Genomic DNA, 8,392 nt, shown 5'->3' with positions numbered 1-8,392 from the left:
CCTTTGTTGGCAAAGCAATGTCTCTGCTTTTCAATATGCTATCTAGGTTGGTCATAACTTTTCTTCCAAGGAGTAAGCGTCTTTTAATTTCATGGCTGCAGTCACCATCTGCAGTGATTTTGGAGCCCCGCCAAAATAAAGCCTGACACTGTTTCCACTGTTTCTCCATCTATTTCCCATGAAGTGATGGGACCGGATGTCATGATCTTAGTTTTCTGAATGTTGAGCTTTAAGCCAATTTTTTTACTCTCCACTTTCATGTTCATCAAGAGGCTCTTTAGTTCTTCTTTGCTTTCTGCCATAAGTACGGTGTTATCTGCATATCTGAGGTTCTTGATATTTCTCCCGGCAATCTTGATTCCAGCTTGTGCTTCTTCCAGCCCAGCGTTTCTCATGATGTACTCTGCATAGAAGTTAAATAAGCAGGGTGACAATATACAGCCTTGATGTACTCCTTTTCCTATTTGGAACCAGTCTGTTGTTCCATGTCCAGTTCTAACTGTTGCTTCCTGACCTGCATACAGATTTCTCAAGAGGCAGGTCAGGTGGCCTGGTATTCCCATCTCTTCCAGAATTTTCCACAGTTTATTGTGATCCACACAGTCAAAGGCTTTGGCATAGTCAATAAAGCAGAAATAGATGTTTTTCTGGAACTCTTTTGCTTTTTCAATGATCCAGCGGATGTTGGCAATTTGATTTCTGGTTCCTCTGCCTTTTCTAAGACCAGCTTCAACATCTGGAAGTTCATGGTTCACATATTGCTGAAGCCTGGCTTGGAGAATTTTGAGCATTACTTTACTAGTGTGTGAGATGAGTGCAATTGTATGGTAGTTTGAGTATTCTTTGGCATTGCCTTTCTTTGGGATTGGAATGAAAACTGACTTTTTTCAGTCCCACGGCCACTGCTGAGTTTTCCAAATTTGCTGGCATATTGAGTGCAGCACTTTCACAGCATCATCTTTCAGGATTTGAAATAACTCAACCAGAAATCCATCACCTCCACTAGCTTTGTTTGTAGTGATGCTTTTTAAGGCCCACTTGACTTCACATTCCAGGATGTCTGGCTCTAGGTGACTGATCACACCATCATGATTATCTGGGTCATGAAGGTCTTTTTTGTACAGTTCTTCTGTGTATTCTTGCCACCTCTTCTTAATATCTTCTGCTTCTGTTAGGTCCATACCATTTCTGTCCTTTATTGAACCCGTCTTTGCATGAAATGTTCCCTTGGTATCTCTAATTTTCTTGAAGAGATCTCTAGTCTTTCCCATTCTGTTCTTTTCCTCTATTTCTTTGCATTGATTGCTGAGGAAGGCTTTCTTATCTCTTCTTGCTATTCTTTGGAACTCTGCATTTAGATGCTTATATCTTTCCTTTTCTCCTTTCCTTTTCACTTCTCTTCTTTTCACAGCTATTTGTAAGGCCTCCTCAGACAGCCATTTTGCCTTTTTGCATTTCTTTTCCAAGGGAATGGTCTTGATATATATATGCATGTATGTGAATGAGGGCTTTCCAGGTGTGGTAAAGAACCCACCTGTCAATGCAGGAGACATAGAGAGATGCAGATTAGATCCCTGGGTCAGAAAGATCCCCTGGGGGAGGGCATGACAACCTACTCCAGTATTCTTGCCTGGAGAATCTCTTGGACTGAGGGAGCCTGGCAGACTACAGTCCATAGGATTGCAAAAAGTTGGACATGACTAAAGCAACTTAGTACACATGCACATAGGTATATGAATGGGTGTATGTATGTTCAGTCATGTCCAGCTCTTTGCAACCCCATGGACTGTAGCCCATGAGGCTCCTCTGTCCATAGGGTCATCCCAGTAAGAATACTGGAGTGGATTGCCATTTCCTCCTCCAGGGGATCAGCCAATGCAGGAATCAAACCCATGTCTCCTGTGGCTCTTACGTTGGCTGGTGGATTCTTCACCACTGAGCCACTTGGAAGGCCCCCAAGGTGTATGGATATATACATTTAAATTGGTTTCAATATCTATATATTTATTGAAATCTGTGAGCTAATGCTGATACCTCCAATATCAATTCAATACCATAGTGTTTATTTTCTTTCTCCTTTACCTTATTTTTAAGTCTCTTTTATGACACTGAGAAACAGCTCTCATTATTTTTTTCTATTTTTTATTTTTCATTATTTTTGATATATTTATTTATTTGATCAGCTTCACAGTATATTGGCTGTTTCTTTCTCTGAATAGAGCCCTTCTCATTCTACTTGAATTCTGATACCATACATCTGAATACATCTGAATATTCAGATGGCCATACATCTGAATATTCAGATGGCCATACATCTGAATCAATGTCTACCTTGCTTTGCCCCATATGATGGCTATAGGACTGAATTTGTCAGAAAAGGGAAAGGAAGAAGAAGAGGAAAGGAAAAGGAGAAAAGACCTTTCTGTTTGTTTATTTCTGTTTGTTTATTGACTGTGCATCAGAGTGATCCACATTTGCAGTTGGATTCCCAAGGACAGAGGAGCCTGGCGGGCTATAGTCCATAGGGTCACAGTCAAACACAACTGAGTGACTGAGCAGACACATACACCAATAAGACAGCTGACAGCACTACAGTGTGACCTGGCATAGCCCAGTCAGTTCAACCAGGGCTTTGTGTTGTTGTTTTTTAGAACACATATCCAAGTGACCTTTTTTGGATGGGGTATTATTTGAAATGATGAATTTACTTAAGAATGTGCTGCCCATTGGTTTAAAATAGAAAATAAATATTATGGGATTCCAAAAATCTATACAAATATATTAATATATTTGACTCTATTTCATTCAGCTAACGTTTATCAAACATTTTCTGTGCTTAATGCATTCTGGGAAAAATAAGAAAGTTATTTCCCAGAGTATCACTGACATTCACGAGTTCACAGTCTCACTGGGGGAATTAAACACAGAGACTTAAAACCAATAAATATAATTTAAAAATAAGCAGTTCAACACAATTCTGGTGGAAGCTGGTGCCAGATGCCCCATTTTCATGGAGCCAAGTGGATGAAGACATCATTTCTGCAAGCCTGGTTTATCTGGGGGTGGCACTGAAGCCTGGTAGGGCAGGTTGAATACTCCCTCTTACTAAAAGGGAGATAGCCCGTAAGAGCAAGTTTTCTTTCCAAGGACGTTTTATCATAACCATTTCCTGCCAACTAAATAAAAATTGCTACCATCCTGTATATGCAGAACAAAGACATGTCTGCAGATCCTAATAGATCATTGCCGCATTCCCTAATAGATCAGGTCTATGATCTTGGGGTTTCTTCTACCACCCAGACTCCAAATGGGAGCTTCTTCAGGAAAAATGAGCATGGGAACTTTGACAGTCTCTTATTTTGTTACATAAGTAATACAAATTCTTTTTTAGAAATTATACACAGACAAAAATGCAAACATTACCCATAGTCTTACAACTATTGAAACAAATACTTTCAGAAATTTCTCTCTCTGTGTTTGTATAATCTCAAGTACGTAATGTAATTAGTTGCTGTATGTCAGTTTCCTCATCTATAAAATGAAGATAATAGTAATATGATCTACCTCATACAGTGAGGGCAAAATGTGAGTTAATATACACAAAGTGCTTTGAATAGTGATGTTGCATAGTAAGATCTGTAAAAAATAATATTACTTATTTTTATTTAGCATTTATCTATCTAGATTCAGCTATCTATTTTTACTAAGTGAGAAGGGGATGTTCCTATTTCTTTGTAGCTTGTTTTATTTCATTTAATGACATTACATGAATTTTTTTCCTTGTATGAAAGTTTTAAAAGTGCAAAGAGACAAGTAGATTGTTTGAGTGATTTTTCTAAAGTGAAAAGTAGTGTAGGGAATGGACCCTGGTCCTGCAGGGGTATTAGTTCTAGGTGATGAGGTAGGTTAGGGCAAGGCCTGGATCTGTTAATAACACTTTCTGAAACCAGAAGGCTGGGATGCTCTTACATATAATCTTGAGCTCCTCTAGCTCATAAGTTTTCAAAATTGTTAAAACAGTAAAGCCATGTTTTCTCCCAACAAAATCTTATGTGGATCTCTACCCAATAAGTGAAACAATTTTAAAACATCAGAGTAAATGAGATCACTAAGGCTGCTTGACCTGGTAGCTCAGACGGTAAAGAATCTGCCTGCAATGCAAGTGACTGAGGTTCAATCCCTGGGTGGGGAAGATCCTCTGGATAATGGCCCAGTCCAGTATTCTTGCCTGGCGAATCCCATGGATAAAGGAGCCTGGTGGGCTACAGTCCATGAGGTCTCAGAGAGTAGGACACAACTGAGCGACTTTCACTCTTTCACTCAGGCTGCTTGATTAAGAAAAATTAGAACTCCAAAGATATGGGTGATCATCACATTCTTAGGTAGCATCAGCTTCCATGCAGTGTTAACTTCTGTAACCCTTGTTGCCCCACTGCCATAGAATGAAGTATTAGAACCAATGTTCCAACACCCTTATTTTATAAGGAAATGAAGCCCTAGAGGTGTTGTGTAAAACTGCTTGGGCTTTTAACATGAAATGTCCCCCCAATAAAAATAATCTGGTAATAGGATGAAAATAAATATTGCACTGAGAAAGATGGTAACGATAACCCTGTATGCGAGACAGCAAAAGAGAAACAGATGTATAGAACAGTCTTTTGGACTCTGTGGGAGAGGGTGAGGGTGGGATGATTTGGGAGAATGGCACTGAAACATGTATAATATCATATATGAAATGAATAGCCAGTCCAGGTTTGATGCATGATACTGGATGCTTGGGGCTGGTGCACTGAGACGACCCAGAGAGATGGTATGGGGAGGGAGGAGGGAGGGGGGTTTCAGGATGGGGAACACGTGTTTACCTGTGGCGGATTCATGTTGATGTGTGGCAAAACCAATATTGTAAAGTAATTAATCTCCAATTAAAATAAATAAACTTATTTTAAAAAAATAAAAAAAATAAAGAAAATATCTGGAATGGTTAAACGTATTAGCCAAAAAACACACTTCTTTTCCATTTAAATGATTACCATATAGTTCTCCAATTAATAAAAATGGAAATGGTCAATTAACTTAGCAGCTGTTCTTTATTGTTTTGCATTATCCTCTTAGCTTGTAAGCATTCAATTGTGCTGACTATGTAATTCGCATTTTATTCCATTAGTGGATATAGATTTACTGATTATCTCTAATAATTAAACTATTCATTTCAACTTGTGAATCAGCATCTCATTTTCTACATATCAGCTCTTTTTGTCTTTTAAATATTCATCCCATCATCTGTAATTTTAGTTGTTTTCTAGTCTCGAGGCTTGTTTAAGAGACTCAGGAAACTACTATTGACAAACAATTTCCTTCACTAATTAAACAAGGTCAGTCTTCACTGGTGGAAACAGAAGTTGATTCTCTGTTAACCCTGCTACTTCCTCCTTACACCTGGACATTCGATGCCTATGCCTTAGTGTCGTTATAGCTGCTCTACCCTGTTTATGTGAGCACTGACAACCCCCTGACCTCTGTGTTGGGCGCAGTCCTGCAAAACTTTATATGTATTTCATTTTTAAAAAACAAAAAAAGGAAAAGCAGTTCTCACAAATGATCCAAAGTCAAGGTTTTAAAAATTACGTTGAGAAATATAACATATATGAAAAAATGTATATAAGGGTTTACAGAAAAGTGATTTGCTCTTTCAAAAATTAATGGTATCATAAAATCACACATGCTTATTATAGACAGTTTAGAAAATATGTTAAAAGTTAAAAATCTAATAACATAACGGAAAATCACCCACAAATAAATCTATCCTTCTCTGTTTTCTCTCTATATAATACACATATATATACATCTCTATCTATACACATATACATACATATACCAAATATAAGAATAAGTACATATATATTTTTACATTTTTTGTGTTCATTTTCACTCAATAATATAATGTGATTATATGCATTGCATGTTTTTAAACAATCTAGATTTTAAAAAAATCTTTATTTCTTCCCCCTTTTTTTGAATTCTGACTTTTCTTACAAGTGTTTTCTTATTATGAATAAGATTTTGATGTAGAATTTTAGGCATAAATACTTGTGCTCATCTCTGATTTTTTTTTTTTTTGTATTAAGGTCATATTTCCTGATGTCAGATTTTGTGACTAGATTGACATTCTCTTAGTAATACTCCTAAATCTATTCTAGTCAGTATATAAATGATTTCAATATTAAAGTTCCTGGAAGAATTGTTACAGGCTCATGTCAATGACACTGGTGAATTCCGGTTCCTGCTTTTACTTGGTTTACTGAGTTTGGTTCCTGTAAATCTTTTGGCTTCTGGAAGTTTCTTTTGGACTGAATTGTGTCACATGATGATGAATATGCAAATAAAACAGACTGAGATTTGATGGATGTCCAGATTTAATGGGAAGACTGCATCTAGCAAATGAAAGATGAAGAAGGGCAGAAGAGGTAGAAAGGAAAAGAAAGGAAAATCAAGTTGTGGAGTCTGAAATTAGAAAGAGAAAAATCAAGTGAGTCGTTGGGCAATGGTGCCAAAGGCAGCAGAACAATCAAGATGAATGAATCAAAGAGGCATCATTAGATTTCATGATGAGCAGTTTAAGTGGAGCAGAAATAAGAACAGAAGTGATGGGTGGGGATTGTACCAAGGAAATGGAGTTAACATCACACAGAGCCTGAACCTCTTTTCGTGCTCTGTGTTCTTTCTGCTGGTTAGAGTACTATAATACAGACAATTTCATTCATTTTCTCATTCCACAGGTATTTATTTAGCACTATTCTATAAATGGCAACCCACTCCAGTGTTCTTGCCTGGAGAATCCCAGGGACGGGGGAGCCTGGTGGGCTGCCGTCTATGGGGTCGCACAGAGTCGGACACGACTGAAGCAACTTAGCAGCAGCAGCAGCATTCTATATGAGGCACTGTGCCAGGGCAAGGGAACACAGCAATGAAAAAGACAGACACGTTTCCTGCTCTGATTAAGCTTACCTTTTACTAGAGAGACAGTTGCTTAACAAGGAAACAAGTCATCAAAAAAAGAAAAAAGTGTGAGGTGGTGATAGATGTGAGTTAAATTAGACAGAATAGAGGTGGATATTGTTTAAATTCAGGGGGAAGTTCGTTTACCTATGATAGTTAGAGGAAGTCTTTCTGAAAGGTGATATTTGGAGAAGAAGCCAGCATAGGGGATGAGCATTTTGGGCAGAAAGAACAACAGTTGGAAATCCGGGAGATGGGAATGAACTTAGCTTCCTCTAGAAGCAGAAAGAAACTTCATGGGACTGGAATGGAGTAGACGAAGGAGAGATTGGAGTGGCTAGTGAATGGTAGGGAAGAAGACACACAGATGGAAGCAGATGGCCTGATCCTGTAGGTCCCTACAGAAGTTTGACTTTTGTTCTAAGTGTAGTTGGAAATCAACTTTGATAGAGAAATAAGCTTGAAATCAAATGACTGTGCCTTTGCCTCATGCAGCGTAAGGGCCTGGAAATAAGATTAGCAGGTAATATGTATATCTGATTCACTTTGCTGTACAGTAGAAACGAATACAACCCTGTTTAGCAACTACACTCCAATAAAAATTTTAAAAAATTAAAAAATTTAGCAGGCAGAGAGGACATATCCTTGTTTTGTCCATTTAACTAACCTTTCCGCTTCTTCTGGTAACTGTAGCCACTTGACCTACCCCAAACCAGGGACATCTACTAAACAGAACCTCACTCTCTCTGACCTCAGGAATGCACATATCACCTAGGTCAGGCCAACCAGGGTCCCATTCCTCTGGCCACAGGGACCGGCCCAGGCAGGAGTATATGATTTAAGCCAGAACTATCACATTTGTTCCCTAATACAGGTAGATGCTGGGTGGGAAAAACTGTCTCCATCCTCTGGGGTCACCAAACAGGGATGATGCAAGCTTGACAACATCTGTGACCGCTTCTTCCCTGTCCTACTCTAGATTTCTCCTATTCTCACCTCCTCTGCATAGACTCACATGTGTAATTGGAAAGAATAAGGTGAACACAGAGAATTAAGCTGAAAATGGAGAGACAGAAAACGATCTAGAGCTAGCAACTGACACACTTCCTCACTTCCTAACTCTCCCAGAGGCCAACTTCTTCCTAGACTTCCTGGTTGGAGGGCCTAATCAAATAAATGTCTCTTTTTTGCTCAAAGCAGTTTGAATTTGGTTTCTGTCACTCACAAACCAAAGAATTCTGACTACTGTTGTTATTGTTGTTTAGTTGCTAAGGTTCCTCTGTCCATGGAATTTCTCAGGCAACAATACCAGAGTGGGTTGCCATTTCCTTCTCCAGGGGATCTTCCCAACCCAGGGATCGAACCCGAGTCTCCTGGTGAATTCTTTACCACTGAG

This window comes from Ovis canadensis, chromosome 1 (assembly GCF_042477335.2).
Source record: "Ovis canadensis isolate MfBH-ARS-UI-01 breed Bighorn chromosome 1, ARS-UI_OviCan_v2, whole genome shotgun sequence".
NCBI lineage: Eukaryota > Metazoa > Chordata > Mammalia > Artiodactyla > Bovidae > Ovis > Ovis canadensis.
Note: the sequence above shows the minus strand (reverse complement) of the source record.